At 37.9% G+C, this 23,522-nt stretch overlaps 1 protein-coding gene and 1 pseudogene across 2 annotated transcripts in view; both read right to left on the reverse strand.

Annotated features, from left to right (window-relative positions):
• MLLT3 (MLLT3 super elongation complex subunit) overlaps positions 1 to 23,522 on the reverse strand; it is a 283,363-nt gene that overhangs the window by 169,456 nt on the left and 90,385 nt on the right. The gene's annotated exons all lie outside the window — the stretch shown is intronic.
• On the reverse strand, positions 529 to 657 carry LOC118529748 (U6 spliceosomal RNA; annotated as a pseudogene).

Raw genomic sequence — 23,522 nt, forward strand, 5'->3', positions numbered from 1 at the left:
CTTGGAATTTTTTCCCACCTGTGTCAGATCCTAGGGGATTTTTACTGTTGTGGATGATTTCTATGGTCTATCACATCATCTACAGAGATAATAGCCATTTGGTTACATCTCTTCCCATTCAAGGAAGACCAGATTTATGCACTAATTCAGAAAGCTTTAAAGATGCTCATTTTTTCTCCTTTGTTTTTAACCTTCAATTACATAAAGGCTCAACTTAAAATTAAGAAAAACTGAGTCATTTTTTAAGAAATAAGCAAATAATTCTTTGAAGTATTTGACTTTATCTCTCTAAACATTTTTTCCTAGCCTCAAATTCATATTTCAATATTGCCCAGATAAATCCAACTGCCTGAAGTTTTCTTTGAAACTATTCAAGACCAATGTATTCAATATCACTTGGTACAATTTTGCTAGGCTGCCCATCTTAAAGGTTTAAAAAAATGGTGACAGTTAAAAATTATTCTCAAATTAGTTCTCCATTTTTATCCTTCAAACAGGCAAGTTTTCCCACCTTGAACATTTCCTCAATATTAAACTCTTCTCTTCATGAACTTGCCCGTCATCCTTATGCAGGGATCATGCTAATATTCTCTGTATCATTTGCTAATCTTCTCTGTATCATTCCAATTTTAGTCTATGTGCTGCCGAAGCAACCACAAACTCTTCTCCAAATACAACCAAGTTGGACCTGAACTTATTTTAATACCCACAAAAAATCATTTAACTTTATATATATTAACATCCAAGGATGTAATTATTTTATTAGTTTTATAGATACAAAGAGATCTTTCCAGAGGAAAGAAATAAGCCCATAGTTGTACTCCACATATATCCAAAATGATTTTTCTTCCTCCTAGGGTAACTGGCATCTCAAAGAGAGGCTGGCTTTTAAACTACTCCATTTTCATAAATTCAAAAATGTAATATACTTACAGCTAGTTGAATAGGAAATGCCTATACTTTGTTCCTGCCAAACTATTAGCAAGCTACTTAATTAATGGGAGTCTACCACTATCTTTTTGTCCTCCAGCAAAAACGGGGCATATGTGAAAATCATTTTTCTATCTACTACACTTACTGTAAAATGTTGAATACTATGGGCAACCACACCAAAAATTATACTCAGAAAAGCCTCTTACTTGCTTCTCAGAGTGTGTTCTACAAACCTGGGAACTTAACAGAAATAAAAATCTCAGACCCTACCCCAAATCTACTGAATCACAACCTACATTTACCAACAAGATGCCTGGGTCAGGGTGCCTGGATGGCTCAGTTGGTTTCGGTTAAACATCTGCCTCCGGCTCAGGTCATGATCCCACGGTCCTGGGATGGAGCCCCGCATCGGGCTCCCTGCTCAACGGGGAGTCTACTTCTCCCTCTCCCTCTCCACCTTGCTAGTGCTACCTCTAACTCTTTCTCTCAAATAAATAAATAAAATCTTAAAAAAAAAAAAAAAAAAGATGCCTAGGTCATTTGTCGGCACATTAAAGTTTTGAGAAGCACTAGTCCAGAGGTTAAGACAAAAGGCAGCATGATAAACCATCTCCTGCATCCACATTCTAAGTTGTGCAAAGCTACACAAAATTTAGTCAGCAATGAATAAATCATTCCTAGAGACTGTTGGTAAATCTTTTAATTAAATCAGGCCTTTCCACAAAGGTAAAAAACAACAACAAAAAAGAAACATGATGCTTCGTGCCTATTAACAGCATCTTCATTGCACTACCAAAACTATATATTTTTAATAACGTGCTGAAAATAGGTACATCTGTTCTCCATCCTCTATTAAGAAAAGCATTCTTGCTAAAGAATTTCCTCTCCTTTTCAAACCTATAATGTGTCTTATGGATGAAATCTATTTCCAATTGTTTGAAGTTAAAAAATATTAAAGAAGTTAAAGAATTTTAACATAAGCATCCTAATTTGACCAATTTTAGGAAGCATTTATTCACTGTACAAATGCATTACTTAGGTATATTTGAGATAAATACATGTCCCATATCATAGGCCCTGGCCTCACTGTAGGTAGTATGTTATACCTGTAACAAAGGGTCTTCACATTTTCAAGAAGGATTTTCATAAGAAAATATCAAATCATAGCCTACTAGAAATTTGTAATACAATCTGACTCACAAAAGTATAATTTATACAACTTTCCAGAGGCGTATCTAAAATATAACGTGGTACACCTGTACTGACCTGTGCTCTGTTAGTCTACGGGTTTTTAAACAAGATGCTTCTATAAGGACTTCAACTAGAGCCTACCACAAAAGTGCTCTGGGAATAACTTTATCCCTCTACAATCATAGCCTTGTTCTAAACAGAGCCCTTAAGTAAATTAAATCTTAAGAAAAACACTTTTTGTTTGTAAAGAAAGAAACATTTCCTGAATGCCAGAGAATGTTTCCTTGAGAAACTGTTTATGTTACTGTGCTGAAAAGGTGTTTATGTTGCTATAAACACCTTCCTTGTAAGAGGGGATGGAGAGTCTCCCTATTGTTTACATTGTAATCAGCCCTGATTCTGAAAAGATCTACCCTTATTCCTCATGCCCAGACTAACTCACTGCATTCTGTCCCAATCAGATCATTCCCAAAGATATTCTGAATTTGTTTAGCATAATCAACCCATTACATAAGAACAGGGGACCATGGGTTCATAACTGGTACTACAATTACCAAGGCCATTAATTAGCAGGTTGTGGTGGTTTATGCTGTGTCAAATTTGTTAAGCATAAACTACATTTCCTGGAATCTCTTCCCTGTATAGTTGCAGCTTAGGGTTGACCAAGAGTAGAATTTGCATAGGTCTGGACAGATCTGTATGGACTTGGAAGCCATTACTCTCTGAAGGTTGTTATGGTTAGAACAGTGACCAGACAGGCTCTGTGGGCGGGCTCAAGCTTATCTTTGCTCTTCTCAGATCCCTATCCACCTTTCCAAACTGGTCCTGTAGGTCAACAGCAACTCCAGGCCCACCAACAGACACAAAGAGATGGTAGTTACACAGAGGCACATGAGTCCACGGCCCCCTGCCCCAGGAGCCTTGTCTCACGCTTGGCTTCTCAGACTGACTAGTTGGGGACTCCACTCATCCTCCAGCTTGCCTCCTGGCCCTTCATTTCCCAAGCTCCTACCATCAATCTTTAAGGTCTAATTTCTATAATAAATCCCTTATTCCATAACCCATTATGGTCTTCTGTGATTAAACCCCAACTGATTCTAAAGGTTTGGTTTACTTGTTGGCTCTAGATTTAAATGGTCTCTTGCCATTAAAGACATGGCATATTCAACAGTAAATGGCAAAGCAAACTGCACCTGCTCATACTCAGCTGATAAATGTTAGAACAGGACCTGGAGTTTACGCCCCCTTCTTAACCCTAATTTTTCCCATATAACTTTTCTCTTTTTGTTCCGGCTTTGAGACATAACTGACATATTAAAATATCACATATGTGATGTGCATAATTCGATGTTTTGACATAAATATACACCGAGGAAACCATCACCACAGTCAAGATTATGAACATATCCATCAACCCTAAATCCTTTTTCATGTCTCTTTAAAATCTTTCCCCTCCCTGGCCTGCCCTACCTCCCAAACCACACCTCCCATAACCACTGATCTTCACTGTCACTTATAATTACTTTGCATTTTCTAAAATTGGTATGTCTACATATGGAATCGTACAATATGTACTCTTTTGGGGGAGGAAGTTGGCTTCTTTTACTCAATATAATTATTTAATTATATTAAGTTTCATCCATATTGTTGTAAATATCAATAGTTGATCCCTTTTTATTGCTGTGTAGTATTTCATTATACCACAATTTGTTTATCCATCTCCCTGTTGGTGGACATCTGGGTTACGTCCAGTTTAGGGCTAATGCAAGTAACACTCTGAGGAACATTTGTGTAAAAGTCTTCCTAGGGAAGTATGCTTTCAAGTCTCTTGGGTAAATAGCTATGAATAGAACAACCAGATGGTTGTATACTTAAGGTTTTAAAGAAAAAGAAAAACTGTCTTTCAAAGTGATACACCATTTTAAGTACTGAACCAGCAATGTATAAGAGTTCCAATTGCTCCATATCCTCATCAACATTTGGTATGGCCATTCTTTTTAATTTTAGCCATTCTAGGAGTAGTGTAATAATATCTCATGGTAGTTTTAATTTCTATTTTCCTAACAACTCATGATACTGAACATCATTTCATGTGCTTCTTTGACATGTGTATCTCCTTTCATGAAATGTCTTCAAATCTTTTGCCTATTTTTAAATGGGGGTTTCTTATTATTGGGTTATATATCTTTATGTATTTTAGATTCAAGTCCTTTGTCAGATATATGCTTGGCAAATATTTCCTCCCAGCCTGCGGCTTATCTTTTCATCTCCATAACTTTTGAAGAGCAACATTTTTGCATTGTCCCTATCTTCAGGTACCACAGTAGCTTCCTAGGGTTGCCATAACAAAGTACCAGAAACTGGTTGGCTTGAGGCTACAAAAATTTAATCCTTCATGCTAAAAGACAGAAATCAAGGCAATCAAGGTGTTGGCAGGGCCAACCTCCCTCTGAAAGCTCTAAGAAAGAATCCTTCCTTCACTCTGCTAGCTTCTGGCTTCTAGTGGTTGCTGGCACACTCACATTCCTTAGCTGTGGTGGCCTAACTCCAGTCTCTGCCTTGTCTTTGCATAGCTTTCTTCCCTGTGTCTCTCTGGATCTTCACACCACCTCCTTATGAAGACACGAGCCATTGGACTTAGGGCCCACACTAATCCACTACGATCTCTACAAAAGACCCTATTTCCAAATAAGGTCACATACACAGGTATGTGAGGGTTACAATGTCATCTTATCTTTTGGCAGGGGACAAATTCAACCCATAAAAGGCACTCAGATTTTAATATTTTAAAAAGCACACTGAACGATAAATTATTCAGCATAAATTCTGGCCTCCTTGACAACAGCCCGGTCTTACCTCATTCACTGTTCCCATAGAGATATACCCCAAGCACATTTGCAGGATTTCTTGCCCATGGCCTTACTTCCCCAAAACAGATTCCAGTGACACAGTCAGTTTAGTTTAAGCATCTACTCTTGGCTAACCCCTCTTTATCAACTATTAGGTAAAGGTAATGTGAAGAGGAAAATATTGTTACATGATCTTCTCTTTTATGATCTCCCCTCCTTGACCTATGCCCAATTAGGGTACGAAAATTTGGAGGAACAGGTTAGGGCAGTGACAACGCTCAATCTGCACTAAGAAGTGCTTCTTCTAGTTCTAGCCCCGTCTTCCTTCAATACCACCGAGAAGAAAATAGAAAATGCTTCTCCAAAGAAACATGTTCTAACGATCAACTGCTGAATAAATAACCCCAAACTCAATTTAAAAGGACAACAGCCATTTTACTATCTTTCATGGTTTCTGGGTCAGGAATTCAGGAAGGCTTGGCTGAGCAGCTCTGGCTCAAAATTTCTTATTCGGCTGCAGTTAGATGGTGGCTGGAGCTGCTGGGGTCCAGGGAAGCAGAAGGGTGGCTGGACATCTCAACGCAGCTAAGTCTTCTCAGTCTCACCTCACAACTTGATGGCCTCAGGCTAAATGGACTGCTCATACGATGGCTGCAGGTTTCGTAACCAAGCATTACATTCCAGCCAACAAAGAGGAAGCCACACAGACTTTCATGATCTAGCTTCAGAAACCACCTAGAATCATTTCTGCAGTTCTCTGTAGGCTGGAATAGTCACAAGAGCACACTCAGCTTCAAAGGAGAGAAACAGCACCCCCACTTCGTGATAGTAATGTCAAAATCAAATTATAAGAAGAACATGTATAATGGGAGATAATGTGGAAATATTTATAAAATACAATTTACTCCCAAACATATCCTCCTGGGGCTGTGAGAACAGGAGACTGCTCCATACAAATTAAAGGCCAAAGACAAGGTATATACTAAAATCCCTGGGGCTCAATGTTTTGCCCATTCTTGTTTCTGCCAGTCCTCTTTTCTTTCTCGACTACTTACAGTCTAGTATACACTACTGACTCAGGTACTCAGGTGCAGTGCGTTATAAAAAGGAGAGTCAGAAAAATTATTTACCCAAAGTCACACAGAGAAACTGATGGCAAGCACTTCCCTCTCAGCTATGTCATTCACAACCCCTTCCACTCCAACATTCTTCCTTACAATCAGGGCCCAGAAACCTAGGTTCCACTCTAGCCCTACCAATAAATAATTATTAAGAACTACTGGGGCACCTGGGTGGCTCAGTCCATTGAGCATCTGCCTTCGGCTCAGGTCATTATCTCGGGGTCCTGGGATCGAGCCCCACCCACATCGGGCTTCCTGCTCAGCAGGGAGTCTGCTTCTCTCTCTCTCTCTCTCTCTCTCCCTCTGCCCCTCCCCACCGCTCGTTCTCTCTCTCAAATAAATAAAATCTTGGGGGGGGGGGAAGAACTATTTATAATTCAGAGTTTCATGTCATTCTTTCACTGGTTTCATTTAATTTCTCATTGAAACACACACACACACACACACTTTCCTTAGCCAAAGGTTTTGGATAACTCACCAATTATGGTTCATGGTATCTATTCACTAATTTGAGTGCCAAGGAATTGTGATATCTCCCTTTCTACTTCCATAAATCATGATAAACCACAAATCTTCATTCAAATATACCATTTTTAGGTACTTCATTTACTTTAAGATTCACTCATTCTCTATAAAATGTAATGGAAAATAAACTAAATTCCATACAATAAATATTTATTTATTGTATGGAATACACCAACTGCATGCCAGGCCTTCTGCTATGTGTTAGATGACAAAGCTGAGTAAGGCAGTCTCCTGCTTCTTACATAGCTAAGCATCTAACCATAAAGGCAAATTTACCAACAACCATTATATAACCACACCACAGGCAAGCCTTCTTAAGGCTTAGGAGACTCAGTTAAAATCACACACAAAAGAGATTACCTGTAAGGAAAAGTAGGTAAGTACTTGAGAGAAGAAAATGAAAGGCGTCCATTGTAGGCAAACGGAAAAGCATAAGCAAATAACCCAGGGTAGAGGGACTATATGGCTTGATAAGGAACTACAAGTGAACTTGAAGTATGGTTATAGGTACCTGGCTATTTGTGACCAACCGTGAGGCTAGAAAAGTAGCAAGGGCCAGCCTGTAATGTTCCTTACAGAGTACCATAAGGAGCTGAATTCTATAGGCAGTAGACAACCACCAAATACTTTTAAGAGGCAGAAAAACTTGAGGAGACCCATGTTTTCAAAAGGGTAACTGGCCACAATGTAAAAAATGGTTTGAGGAAAAGGAGCCAGGGAGTAGGAAAAACTACTAGGTTTGGGTGAAAGAAAAGGAGGGGCAAAACCCGGAGTCCGCAAAACAGATACAAGAACATCCAATCTGGTGACTGATACATTGAAACAGGGCTGGTGGGGAGGGGTAAGAATCAAAGTATCCTGTCAGAATGAGAATCTACAGAAGTTGGTAAGAAGCATGTGTCAAAGTCAAATAGATCAAAGGGTAAGAGAGGAAATAAACCAAGCCGACAGTGATTTTAAACTTACTTTCTGCAGAAAGCTTGGTTAATTACAGAACAATATCCATAAATGGCATACTGAGTGATAGAATATGAGCTAAGGAGATAATCACAAACCCAAGAGTGTGACTTTTCATCCTGGGGATCATCTTAGTTCCCTCATAAACCATTTTTCTCCTCCTAAGACAAAACTGGAAGGTAGAAACCAGAGCGCCTGAGATGTCAGGGAACAAGAAACTTTAAAAAACAAAGTCGTGGAGAGAAATAACAGAATAAAAATGGCATCTGTACAAAGTACACATATATAACAGCAAAAACAACATTGGGCAAGGGATAAGATTTTGAAAAGGTTAGCCTGTAAGCTTTAAAATAAAACCTTTCCAGGGCGCCTGGGTGGCTCAGTTGGTTAATCGGCTGCCTTCGGCTCAGGTCATGATCCTGGGGTCCTGGGATCGAGCCCCACGTCCAGCTCCCTGCTCAGCAGACAGCCTGCTTCTCCCTCTCCCTCTGCCTACTTGTGCTCTCTCTCTCTCTGTCAAATAAATAAATAAAATCTTTAAAAAAAATAAAATAAAATAAAACCTTTCCTGTTGCAGTAATTCCTCATTTGCTCTTACCTTGATTGGGGAGCACTGCTTCCTTTGCCCCACTGGAGGATGCCTGAAAGGCCCGTGATGAAATGCACTTCTCTTACTACTGAGAATGGTAGTATCAATGGGCTGATTTGCACCAACGGTAGGTCAATTTTTTGTCTTCTCCTTTGCTTCTACATCCTCACCTTGGGAGGCTTATATTACAGGTTAGCACTAGACCTGGCATGTAACATTAGAATATCTCCAAGCACTAAGGGCTCACATTAGCTACTAGCATTAGATGCCACCTATGGCCTGACCCCAGCTTGGCCATTTCTCAGCTCTTTTTACGTTGAGCTGAAATGTCCCTTCACAGTCCATCTTCACATTCCCAAAGAAAGCAAGGAGAAAACACATTTCTGTTTTGCCATCTCTGAAAAATTAGGGACAGTGTTCACTAGTCCAAAGTCACCTGCCCTGCTTATACAAGGAGGAGAGGCTGGTGAGCATTCTGGGCCCACCAGTTAGACTGCTGGCTCTCCCTTGCTTCTGCAGCCTCTCCGTCCTGAACATAGTTTCCAGAGCCATAACCATCGAGTAAATACTATTTTTTTAACTTTTAAATATTAAACAACCACACAAAGCCAGTCTTCAGTGAAACATGTTGTTGGTATAAGGATACAGATTTCTGGCTTTGAATCACTTCCAGTTATTATGCATTCCAAATCACATGCCAAAATTTTAATGAACTTTCAAATTTACATTTATGAAAACAGACCCTGGCACACATAAATGGGCTATTTTGCCATATCACTTTTCAAAAGGTGCCTCGTAGCTAAAATGATTCTGAGCTGTCTTCCATCATTCAAGATGAACTCTACAAAAGAACTAAGTGTTCTTACTTTTACACTAATTTATTCTACATTGGTTTTACTCAGCATATGGTAAGCATATGGGAAAGAGAAGTGTATCTGGAAGCTGTTAGAACTGCATGTAATCAAAATTTACCAGTAGAAACCTAATTTGATTAATTGAAAATTAAAGTTGCAGTTAATCACTTGCTATTTAAGAGAGAGGGAGAATATCACTTAAAAATGAATCCTTCACAAACACGTAACATTAATTTTCTTTGTTGCAAATCAATACTTACTATTCAATTGGCAGGAGCAAGAATGCAAGGCACCCGTAAAGTCTCCAGGAGGGTAGGCCCTGGCTTAATGCTAAAGTGAATAGTCAATTTTAAGGACAATATCTACTTTTGACAAAGAGCCTGTTTCTTAAAACATGCCTCTATCAGCTAACTGATCTTTAAAGGGGAGAATGGGACAAGCTGAGTTGAGGTCAAGTTTTCCACCCATGCTTAGCTCTAAATTTGAGTGCTTATATACAGCCTACAAATTTACATAATCTGTTAGTTCAGCATCTCCAGGAACCCACCTCTTACCTTACAAGGTACGAAAAGAACATCAGCCTCTGATGAAACTGATGATCTGAGGGAATATTTCTTAAGCCTAAAATTGTCTGCTCTGAGTGACCAGGGCCTATGCTCAAAACTTCCATGATTTTTAAAAAATGACAATGGCATCACTATAAAAAGATATTTATAGAAAGATCAAATCTTACATAACCCTTCTAAAGTTTGCCTTAAAAACCAGACCCTTACGTGTTTCCTCCTTCCCTCCCAAACCTCTGGTATAACACAGTAATCAAAACCAAAATTAATCTCATGTTCAAAGCTAGTGGATGATTTCTCAGGATTACCCAATTTCCTCCTGCCCATGCATGCAAGATTTTGCTTACTAACTATAGCAAGCTCATTGTCTTCTTCAAAGGCAGAGCAGCAGTATTAGACGAAAATTAACCAATCACATAACACTATGCAGCCTATTCCCAAAATGGAAAAAAAAAAGAAAAAAACCCACAAAAAACTCTCAAGCAGAACAACAGACAAGTCAACAGGCTCAACATTTTAAATGTTAAAATCATAATAAAAAGTACATTTTACAATAACAACATATCATCAATCCAAATGCAGTGTGCCTAATATCTAGGCTAAGCGTTAAAATATAACACATAAAAAAAGAATAAAAGAAAGAAAGCAGCTTATATGGGAAGAGAAGTAGGCATACTAAAGCTGAAAATTAATTAGGAACATTAAGATATTCAAATTTACATTCCCTCCTGCTTAAACACAAAAAGGGAGGTTCTGTTGCAATGTATCACAATAAATTGTTTTAGGCTCTCCTACTGACCAGAATCATAGTGCCATGCTTTTGAGACTGCTTTAAATTTAAAATATGTTCAACTTCCCCGTCATAAAGTCCATTAGTATTGGTCTCACAAAACCCCAAGTAAAGGCAAAACCCACACAATGCTTGAAATGCATGAGTAATAATGACAACAGATCTATTCCCTTACCTTTCCCCACATTCCACCCTGCCTCCTTTATAAAGGAAAATGTCTTCAGTCTTATCAGTTTCCTTTCACAAACACTCTGCTTCATGTATCCTCAGGAGGCCCATCCACTAAAGGCAGAATGAAAGTGTTTACAGATGGTAGAAAGAGATAGGGGAGGACACTACCCCAGAGCCAACACTATCATCCCAGGATCTAGAGACCTAAAGAGAAGAAATTCTAGTCAACAAAACCCCAGTCATGGCTTTAGTGAGGAACTGAAAGTAAATCTTGGAGGTAAAGAATGAAGAAGACAAAAGATGGTTAAAGATTCGGGCTGTAAGAAAGGATTGGACAGATAAGCACAAACTACTGCTTTTTTACAAAGTCAGACTCCATGCAATTCAAGTTTATAGAGAGTGGCCTCTTGAATTAGAAAGAACTAAATAAAACAAAAAGTATTAAATTTTCTTTAAAAAAATCTTTTTTAACACAGATGGCAAACTATAGCTGGCATGGTCACTAAATGCGTATAAAATAAACATATAGACCCCATAGGCCCAGCTCTTTAAAAAAATGGCCAAGGATCCCAGTTTTACTGTACTCAAATCATTTCTAATTTATGGCATCACTAATTCATACACCTGTCATCTCTATAGCCTCAAGGGAACTAGCAACCAAAAGAACATGTTACATGATTTCATTTCAAGCAGTTTCATTTCCAAAAGTCAGGTGATTTTGTAGAGAAGGGTGGTGAAGACATGACAAGGAATTACAACCCAAAATAAACCAACAGGAATTATAAGAACTAGAACCCTGCTCTTTCCATGCAGGAGAGGTAACTATTGTATTAAGCTCCCTATTTTCCCTAGTATACAGTGCCCACAGGAGTTATTTTGTGAAGATCTACATGAACACCAGGTCTGCTTAGATCTGTCAAACTCTTTCCATTCAGAATCCAGATTGGGTACCCTCAACATCTGGTAGCACAATCACTGAAGCCTACCTAAGCTGGTGATCTATTTTTTAGTGTGTTCACTATGGGCAGTATATCCATTAAAATGTGGACTGAAAGGTGTATTTACTCTGCTTAAATTTCAGATGAATATAGTGGGAAGAAGTGTTTATTCTTTGGAATTCTTTATCTCTGGATAAAAGTGGTTATCACTCTCTAGTAGGACCTAGTCTGAGTCATTAAAACACCCTTGCTGGGGATGCCTGAATGGCTCAGTAGGTTGAGTGTCTGCCTTCAGCTCAGGTCATGATCCCAGAGTCCTGGGATTGAGTCCCACATCAGCTCCCAGCTTAGTGGGGAGTCTGCTTCTACCTTGGCCTGCCACTCCCACTGCTTGTGCATGCTCGCTCGCTCTCTCTGACAAATAAATAAAATCTTTAAAAAAAAAAAACTTGTTGGAGGGTTGTTTCTCTTCTACCTTGCTTTTTCTCCTGAGACAAGTATTTATTAATATCTACACTTGAGGTTTTTGGTTGTTTTAAGCATAAACAATTGAACTACTGTGTGTGATAACATGTTAAAAACAGCTCACCACGGCAAGACTGTAATTATACCACAGCCCAAATCACTTCTGTTACGTACACATCAATGCATCTTTCACTAGCAAAATAACTTGTATCTTATATCCACATACATCTTTGAAAACTGATTACAATTATGTTTCATTAATACCACAGATTTTTGCTTTATATTCTGCCAAGTAATTTAAGTAACTTTTGTTGTAAAAAGAACTATATCCATCAGAGCACAGTACAATGTCCAGGATACAGAATTTTAAAAACAACTTAATTTGAATCTGATATGAACTACTTACAAACCTGGGCAGGCCAGCTGACTTCTCCGAAGATTGGGGTTATCCACAATACTCCCTTTATCTCAGGTAAATTATAAGGATCAAATGTGAAATGTTTTATGTACTCAAAATTCCTGTACAAAACCATAAAGAAAAGGACTGACAGATTTTACTATATAAATATTTAGTATTTCTGTATGGCAAAAGACAAAGGCACCACTACCAAATGAGTAACTAGAAGAAAACAATTGCAAAACACATATGACAATGGATCAATACCTTTAAAGAACTCCAACAATTGAATATGCAAAAGAACTCAAGAGACAAAAATGAGCAAGAAATAGAATACAAATAAATGAAAAACAAAAGAAATGGTAGTCAACCTCACTGGTAAGCACCAAAAAAAAGATGAATTTTGCCAAAAGTTGGTGATTGTTAATATTCAAAGTTGGAAGCACTTATGGAAATGGGCATTCTCATACACTGTCCTTTGGTGGCGGGGGGGGGGGGGGGGGGATTTACATAGGTCTACATAATCTTCTAGAAAGACATATGGTAAAATGTTATTAAATTTTAAAAGTCATACATCCTCCCATCATTTTTAATATTTATTCAACTGAACTATAAGTACCAGTATTCAAAGATAATATACTCAGGGATATTTTTCCATTACTGTTTAGAAGAACAAAAACTGGAAGTGTGATTGTCATCAATAGCAGAAAGGCAGAATAAATCAGTTGATTCTCTCTATAAAATATTATTTAGCCAATAAAAATAATGAATTCTGAAAATGGATAAATTCTTAGAAACACAAAATCTTCCAAAACTGAATCTGGAAGAAATAGAAAATCTGGATAGACAAATTACTAGTAACAAAATTGAATTGGTGATCAAAAAAGCTACCAAAATATAAAAGTCCAGGACCAGACAGATTCACAGGTGAATTACACCAAACATTTAAAGAAAACTTAATACTTATTCTCCTCAAACTACTCTCAAAAATAGAAGAAGAAGGAAAGCTTCCAGATACATTCTACAAGGCCAGCATCACCCTGATACCAAAATGAGAGAAAGTCATCACAAAAGAAGAAAACTACCGGCCAATATCCCTGATAAACAGAGATACAAAAATCCTCCACAAAATATTAGCAAACCACATTCAACAATACATTTAAAAGATCACTTACCACAATCAAGTGGGATTTATTCCAGAGATGCAAGGATGGTTCAATATTTGTAAATCAATCAATGTGATAGACCATATCAACAAAAAAAGGATAAAAATCTTACAATAATGTCAATAGACGTAGGCAAAGCATTTGAAAAATTCAACAACTGTGCATGATAAAAACTCAATGAAGTAGGTTTAGAGGGAACATCCCTCAACATAATAAAGGCCATATATGAAAATATCTAACTAACTAATACGTTGGTTAGTTAGCTAACATCATACGTAATGGCAAAAACTTGACAGCTTTACCTCTAAAATCAGCAAAAAGATAAGGATATCCACTCTTGCCACTTTTACTCAACATAGTACTAAAAGTTCTAGCCACAGCGATCAGACAACAAAAAGAAATAAGAGGCATCCGTACCAGTAAAGAAGAAGTTAAACTGGCACTATTTGCAGATGACATGATACTATACATAGAAAATCCTAAAGACTCCGCCAAAAAACTACAAGAAGTAATACAAGAATTTAAAAAGTTGCGGGATACAAAATTAATACCCAGAAATCAGTAACATTTCTATACACTAATAACAAAGTAGCAGAGGAGGAATTTAAAAAACAATTCCATTTACAACTGCACCAAAAAGAATAAAATACCTAGTAATAAACTTAACCCAGAGGTGAAAGACTTGTACTCTGAGAACTATAAAACACCAATGAAAGAAACTGAAGACGGCATAAAAAATTGCAAAGATATTCCATGCTTGTGGACTGGAAGAATATTGTTAAAATTATTACCAAAGCAATCTATAGTCAATGCAATCCCTATCAAAATACCAACAACATTTTTCACAGAAGTACAACAAATAATACTAAAATTTGTATGCAACCACAGAAGACCCTGAATAGCCAAAGCAATCTTGGGAAGAAACAAAGAAAAACAAACAAGCAAAACTGGAAGTATCATAATCCCAGATTTCAAGATATACTTCAAAGTTGCAGTAATCGGAGCACCTGGGTGGCTCAGTCATTAAGCGTCTGCCTTCAGCTCAGGTCATGATCCCAGGGTCCTGGGATCGAGCCCCGCATCTGCCTCCCTGCTAAGCGGGGAGCCTGCTTCTCCCTCTCCCACTCCCCCTGCTTGTGTTCTCTCTCGCTGTGTCTCTCTCTGTCAAATAAATAAATAAAATCTTAAAAAAAAGAGAAAGGCTGCAGTAATCAAAGCAGTACAGCACTGGCACAAAAACAGACACGTAGATCAATAGAACAAAACAGAAAGCCCAGAAATAAGCCCATACTTATATGGTTAATTAATCTGTGAGAAAGCAGGCAAGACTATAAAATGGGGAAAAGACAGTCTCTTTAATACATGGTGGGAAAACTGGACAGCTACATGTGTAAGAATGAAACTAGACCAAAATAAACTCAAAACGGATTAAAGACCTAACTGTAAGACCTAAAACCACAAAAACTTTAGAAGAAAGCAAAGGCAATAATTTCTCTGACATCAGCTGCAGCAACATTCTTCTAGATATGTCTCCTCAAACAAGGAAAACAAAAGCAAAAATAAACTACTGGGACTATATCAAAATAAAAAGCTTTTGCACAGCAAAGGAAACCATCAACAAAACAAAAAGGCAACCTACTGAATGGGAGAAGATATTTGCAGATGATATATCCAACAAGGGATTAACATCCAAAATACATAAAACTCAGCACAAAAAAAAAAAGAAGAAGAAGGAGGAGGAGGAGGAGGAGGAGGAGGAGGAGGAGGAGGAAAACAGGGCTGAGAACCTGAATAGACATTTCTCCAAAGAAGAAATACAGATGGCCAACAGACACATGAAAAGATGCTCAACATCACTAACCATCAGGGAAATGCAAATCAAAACTACAATGATAACCTTACACCTAGCAGAATGGCTACAATCAGGAAGGCAAGAAATACCAAGTGTGGTAGAGAATGTAGAGAAAGGGAACCCTTGTACATTGTTGGTGGGAATATAAATTGGTGCAGCCTCTGTGGGAAACAATATGGAGATTCCTCAAAAAAAATAAAAATTCAGTTTTAATTTTTTTAAATTATTAAAAATAATTTAAACGATAAATTAAAAATATAATATGATCTAATAACTCTACTTCTGGGTACTTACCCAAAGAAAATGAAAATACTAATTCAAAAAAATATATGAACCCCTTTGTTTATTGCAGGATTATTTACAATAACCAAGATATGGAAATAACTTAAGTGTCCATCAACAGAGGAATGGATATTGAAGATGTGGGGAGTATATGTGTGTGCGTGCACATGCACACATACATACATACAATGGAATATTGCACAGCCTTAAAAAAAAGGATAAGATTGGGGGTGCCTGGGTGGCTCAGTCATTAAGCATCTGCCTTCAGCTCGGGTCATGATCCCAGGGTCCTGGGATCGAGCCCCGCATCGGGCTCCCCGCTCTGCAGGAAGCCTGCTTCTCCCATTCCCCCTGCTTGTGTTCCCTCTCTCGGTGTGTCTCTGTCAAATAAATAAATAAAATCTTAAAAAAAAAAAAAAAAAAAAGGATAAGATCATGCCATTTGTGACAACATGGATGGACCTAAAGGATATTGTGCATGCACACATACATATATACAATGGAATATTGCACACCCTTAAAAAAAAGGATAAGATTGTGCCATTTGTGACAACATGGATGGACCTAAAGGATACTGTGCTAAATAAAATAAGTCAGATTGAGAAAAACAAATACCAAATGATTTCACTCACATGTGGAATCTCAAATAATAATAATAGTAATAATAATAATAATAATAATAATAATAAACAAAAAAGCAGAAGCAGACATATAAATATAGAGAAAAACTCATGGTTGCCAGAGGAGATGGGAGTGGGGGTTAGGTAAAATAGGTGAAGGGGAGTGGGAGATACAGGCCTCCACTCATGAACTTGTGGAGATAAAAGGCAGAGCATAGGGAATACCAGTGATTGATACTATAATAGCATTGTATTGTGGCAGATGGTCGCTACATTTGAGGTGAGCACAGCGTAAGGTATAGAGAAGTTGAATGACTATGTTGTACACCTGAAACTAATGTAATATTGTATGTCAACTATACTTAAAAAAAAAAAATTAGGAATTATGTATCTCTGCATCTACTGATCTTGAAATATGTCCAAGACATGTTTAACTAAAAAATTCAAATTAGAGAACCATGTAAATGGTATTAATGGTATTAATTTTTAATTTTTTAAATGTGTCTATTTTATTGACCATATGAGAAAGATGTGGAAGAAACACATCATAATGTTAATATTGGTCACCACAAAAAGTTGATAATAGAGGAGCTATGGGTATTTATGTGTACACACGTGTATAGAGGGATGTTTTGACTTCTGGGTTGAATAATTTACAAAAATTAAATGTGTTACTTTTATAATTAAAAAAAAAAAAACTGGGACGCCTGGGTGGCTCAGTTGGTTAAGCGACTGCCTTCGGCTCAGGTCATGATCCTGGAGTCCCTGGATCGAGTCCCGCATCAGGCTCCCTGCTCGGCAGGGAGTCTGCTTCTCCCTCTGACCCTTCCCCCTCTCATGCTCTCTCTCTCATTCTCTCTCTCTCAAATAAATAAATTAAAAAAAAAAAATCTTTAAAAAAAAAAAAAAAACTTCAAGAAAAAATAAATAAGGCCAAATGAAATTGATCATACCCAGTACTGGCAAGAATATAGGCATATATGTAATAAAAAATCAATAAAGCAATACTGCCATATTTCTTTTTCAAATAGGAAAGAATTAATCTACCAGGAAAGTATAATACATTGAGTTCTATGCTGGATGCCTCACAAAACACTATCCCCCTATTCCTTGTCCCAAACTATTACCAGAAGTAGGAAAAGGGTTAAGCTATAAAACATCATTAAACACATCATTTATAGGCACATTGATACCCAAGATGCTTAGGTACATACACCCACACACCCTCAAAGGAGAGGCAAAGGTTAAAAGAGGCAGGTTGAGGGCAAAGAATGGCAACAGACATGAATAATCAATCATCACACTTTTCTCTGTGTTGTTGAGGGCAGCCTGAGAATTCCGCTACCGCCTCAGAGATGTAAAGCAGGAGAAACCAATCTTCTTTCCCTGGCTCAGAAAGGCAAATAGCTGAACTTGCTGGAGGAAAAAAAGCTTCCAAGCCTGAACCAACGATGAGACACACACCACACCTGCGTATATCCTTTCTTACCCTAGCACTTCAAGAGCAAGCTTTCAAAAGTATTCCTTCAATAAATACTACTAAAACATTCATTCTTGATCTACCTCCAAGAAAGACTGCAATGGTATAGTTTTAGGGATTGGGGAATAATAGATGTCTCCCTATCTGGTGGCTGATCTGAACTTCCATTAACATACATGTTTTCATTCCATAATAGATCTTTCTTAGAAGTTTTATATGGCAACAGCATACCAGCATGAACTGGTAATAACAGGTACTTGCCCATTTTGATAGGTTGGTATGTTCCCCTTACCTTAAACCAACAGTTCTCAAATTGTGGCCTCAAGACTAGTAGCACCAACCCCACCTGGGAACTTGCTGGAAATGCAAATTCTCAGGCCTCACCCCAAAATGAATGAATCAGAAACTTGGGGGGGAGGAGTCCATATCATGTTTTAACAAGCTCTCCAGCTTGTTCTGATACCCACTAACGTTTCAGAACCACTGCCTCAGACTATCCATGTGAAAATAGCGTGTACATGTACAAGTGTTTTTATCCCACACACCTGCAAAGTTTAACAGTAATAATGCTGTTTCAATAGCATAACATGTAACATCATCATCCAGTAAAGTTCATTTGTTATTTTTGGTTTCTTTTAATGCAACTGATTTTGTTTTCAAGAAATTTTGTTCCTCTAAGTTGGTAACGGAGGTTATTACTAAAATAGCTGTGACCATCACCAAAACTGCTTCTAACTTCACTGCCACAGAGCACAATACATGACCAAACCCCTCCCCTTTTGGCTAGAACTCCTGCTGTTTATGGCACTTGCCTTTTTGCATTCACCAGATGTAAAATGACTGTAAACACATATATACATACATACTTACATACTCCACTGTATAAGACAATTCAGCAAACATAGATGATCTAACATCTACTATACAAAAGACACCATATAAAGATACTATATGTAAGAGACAGCAAGTAAGGCCCTGGCTCAACAAATGTGCAAACCAGCTGGAGAACACCATGCAGAATATGGCAGAGACTCAGAGCTCTCCACCAAAAATCTGTTCTTGCTTCCATGCTACACAATATTCCCCTGCTTCCTCTACAGTAGAATCATTGTATGAATAGTGCTTACCAAGAGTGTGAGAAGTGATACATGACTTTGGACATCTTAGACTTTAAACATCAAATATGCTTCTCCTTCTGTCCCACCCCCACGAAACCTAGACCTAAACCTGGCGGCCACAGAGCTTCAGTCACGCAAATGACAACAATGTGTCAGGATGGGGTCAAAAAGACTTGGAAGGAACCAGGATCTCAGAATTAACATAGATCTGCCAACCTGGGAGATATCTATCAGGACTTGCATAAATGATAAAAACATCTTTGTTATGGAAGTCACTATATTCTTAGGCCTCTTTGTTGCAGCAGCCTAGCACAGTGTGACTCATGAACTCTATAAATCCTTATAGAAGACTGCCTAGTACAGTAGTACTACTAGTACTAGTAGGCTACAGACACGAGCTCCCCTGGACAGGTGCTACTGGAGGGAGAACAAATTTTTGCATCACAGTGGTGGACAAGATTTTCCTGTGCCTGCCCCGTTCCCTTCTCAACCCCAGAAGAGGGAAGACTCTAGAGTGTGGCATTACCTTTCCAGAGAACTCGTCCCTGTATCTGGCGCTGTGAGTCATAACGCCATTGACAAAGATTTCAGTTTGATGGCCCTACTTACACTTGTGTCTCAGTGACCACAGGGACTGCCCTGGTTCTGAACCATTTCAGAAACCCTGATGAAACCTCAGACAATCCACCCCCAAAAAATACATGTGCAAAAAACGTTCTCACACATAAAAAGTTCCATACTATTTCAAGGGGCTTGTGCCCCACCCCCCACCCCAAAGCTCATGCACAGAAACCCCAATATGAAGGTTTTGTGGTTGGGAATATGTCTGAAGAAAGAGGAGCTGATGCATATTCTGCACCACAGCAACACGTATTTTGTGAAGACTTTCACCAAAAAAAAAAAAAAAAAAAGGAGGCAAAGCCAATGAGAGAGAGAGATCCAAAAGATATTCGCCATAAACCCAGACCCACTCCCAGGTCTTCACTGCTGTGAACACTAGACCTGCCTCAAATGTCATCTCCTGATTCCTCCAAGGCTTCACCAACTCCACCTGTGATCCACATGAAGAAGAAAGTAGTTCCATCACAAAAGCTTAGATACCAATGTTTACATAAATAGCTCTTCTAATCACAACCAGCAGAGCAATTTTTTTAAAATCATCCTTAGTCCAATCTGATGGGTAGCCTCACAAAATATATATATATATAGAAAAGCTTAAAAATCTATATGTATACACACCCAAATAGTTTAAATTACAGTTAATCAGAGAACTTCAACAGTCTTACTGTTCTCATTCCTTGGCTTACCTCCAAAACTTTCATTACCTGTCAGGTCCCCTCTGTTATTCCTCACTTTCTGTGTCTCTGGAATGTTATTTTATTAAATAATTGTCATGCCAAAAGGCACATACTACTATAAAAGTTTATTTGCTAGGCTGAGCAGAAACATCTATTTCTTTTTTGTCAAGATCTATTATAATGCTCTATTGCCTACAGAGTGTGTAGAATCATTTCCAGATTCACTTGAACCAAAAAACAATGTGTTTCTCCTAACAGGGCACCAAGTAGTTGCAATAATGTAGAAAGATTACGTGGGAATCTTGAATTGGTAACAGATTTCACCTGAACTCTGTTTCCAAAACTCTTTGTAGCAGGTTTGACAGGCAGGCTAAAAGGTAAAATCTTTCCCAAGGAAAGCATATTGTTTTTACAATATCATGAGATAACTGAAAATGTGTTGCAATAAATTCGACCGACGTATTTTAAGTTATCTACTAAATTTCCAGTAATATGCTGGAAATTACTATCCACTTTAAGGACACATGCTCCACTTTATTAATTAGCTATAAGAAATAACTATACTTACATAGCATTTGTATTTTTTAAACTAGTCTGATTCAACTTGTTAATAAACATTTATTTACTGTTCATGTGTTATTACAGATATTTTTTTAGACCTTAAAGAGCCCACTGTCTATTGCATATATAATGCTCATTCAGTATTATAATGCCATTAGAATTTTGGACAAATTTCCTTAGTGACACAGAATGGGAGAAAAATTCTCTATTGGGATTAAAAAAAAAAAATAGGCCAATAGTTACTGCCTACAGTAGAGGGCTATAAAAACAGCAATCAAAAAGAGTTTCACACACTTACATCATAGCTCTATCCACCAAGAGGAACTAGAAGCAGTGGCCCCCATAGCAATGATCACAAGGAGCACCCAGAGCTTGGTTTCTAAATGCTATTCCCCAATAAAAGGAACAAAGGCTCTTTGGAAAACTGGTTGAATCCAGGGCTGCAGCGGTGAACATATGAGATGCACTTGGACAATCTCATGGGGTCACAAAATAAAGAAGCAAGGGAGAAAAAAGACGGATACACGTCAAAAGGCACAGAAGGCAACCTGCAGAATTCCACTGGATAGGTGGCGCCTGGGTGGCTCAGTCGTTAAGCGTCTGCCTTCGGCTCAGGTCATGATCGCAGGGTCCTGGGATCGAGCCCCACATCGGGTTCCCTGCTCCACGGGAAGCCTGCTTCTCCCTCTCCCACTCCCCCCGCTTGTGTTCCCTCTCTCGCTGTGTCTCTCTCTCTGTCAAATAAATAAAAACAAAATCTTTAAAAAAAAAAAAAAAAAGAATTCCACTGGATAAAGTTGGAACAATCTGAGTAACAAAATATACAACAGTATAAGCCAAAGAATATCCATGTACCATACTGATATAAATAAATAACTATATGAATAAACAAACGGACAATGAACAACTTTTCTTTATAGAAGAATTCCAATTAAAAAATGAGAGTAAGGGAGGGGGGCCTGGGTGGCTCACTTGGTTAAGCATCCAGCTCTTGGTTTCCAGTCAAGTCGTGATTTCAAGGTTATGAGATCTAGCCCCTAGTCGGCTCTGCACTCAGCGGGCAGTCTGCTTGAGATTCTCTCTCTCCTTCTCCCTCTGCCCCTCCCACTCGTGCTCGCTCTCTCTAAAATAAATAAATCTTTCTAAAAAACTTTAAAAATTAAATAAATTAAAAAATGTGAATAAGGGAAGCAAAATCACCATTAGAACACCATAGTGGTAACTACGACAGGCAAAGTGGACAGAAGTTTAAGCAGAAACCAAATATGCAGTCTCAAAGTATCTCCCACAATATCATAGAGAAAAATTGGAACTTTATAGTAGAGAATCCTAGCAGAGACCACCTTAACCAAGTGAACAAGGTTAACACCCAGTAATACATGCTGACATCAGGCACTCCTTGGTATGATGCACTGAGAAGGGTTCGTCAAGTGGGTGGTCTCCTTCCCAATGGACATATCACCACAACCTAATCATGAGACAAACCCCAAATGGAGGGACATTCTACAAAATACCTGGCCAGTGCTCCTTTTCCTATATCTGCAAATCTTCATAAAATTACCTCAATATAAAGGTTTTAAAAATACAATAGAAAAGAAAAATTATCCCAATCACACCAGCAACAACAACAACAAAAAAATACCAGATATAAACTTGATGAAAACTGCAATATAATTATGGAGAAAATTATAAAATTTTACAGGACATAAAAATAGGACAGGATTTAAAAAAAAAATTTTTTTTTAAAGATTTTATTTATTCATTCATGAGAGACAGAGAGAGAGAGAGAGAGGCAGAGCGAGAAGCAGGCTCCCAAGGAGCAGGGAGCCCGATGCGGGACTCGATCCCAGGACCCTGGGATCATGACCTGAGCCAAAGGCAGACGCTTAACCATCTGAGCCACCCAGGCGCCCAAGAAAAATATTTTTTAAAAAAGAAAAATACACTAAATTCACAGACTAAAGGAAGCTAACAATTCTCAATAAAGGTTAAGATGGATTACTATTTTGAATTTAAAAGGGAAAGGGACTATTTTCATTTTGTTGACCCTGTAAATCGTTTTAAATTAACTAATGGTCCAGTTAGTTAACAGTAAGTTCAATCTTTCATCATGAAAAAGATAAAGAAAAAAATGGTGTTTTTTTTAATTAAAGAGGGAAAAATGTTAGAAATACTTATTAACCATAAGAAATTTAGATTAGCATTGAAATTATAAAACTTTCAAAATTAATGTTTTCTAAATGCAATGTGGTACATAGACGATCTAAAACACAAAGGGTATTAGTGGAAAAACTAAAGAAATCTGAATAAAGTCTGGAGTTTTGTTGATAGTGATGTGTCAGTATTAGTTTCTTAATTTTTACAAAAATACCTGGTAACATAAGACTTTAACAATAAAGGAAATGGTTAGAGGTACATAGGCATTCTCTGTACTATCTTTGCAACCTTTCTGTAAACCTAAATTTATTCCAGATAAAAACTTTGTTAATATGCCTTATCACTTTGTTATATAAATGATGCCTCAGTGGGAGCATATATTCTGCCACAGTGGCTTACTTGACTATCTGAAATACATGTATTTACACATATACACATATATCTCTCACGATACACGTGGTCAAATTCACAGAATATCATTAAGTCTCAAACGGAATAAGCTGGGCTACCATCACATATTTGGCTCATAAATCCTATCAATCTATCATTTAAAAAGTACTTATTCTGAGTGTACTTTGTACCATCAAGTTCCATCCTAAATGCTCTGAATTCCAACTTCTCTCATGCAACCAAACTCTAGTAAAA

Source organism: Halichoerus grypus, chromosome 14, assembly GCF_964656455.1.
Source record: "Halichoerus grypus chromosome 14, mHalGry1.hap1.1, whole genome shotgun sequence".
Classification (NCBI taxonomy): Eukaryota; Metazoa; Chordata; class Mammalia; order Carnivora; family Phocidae; genus Halichoerus; species Halichoerus grypus.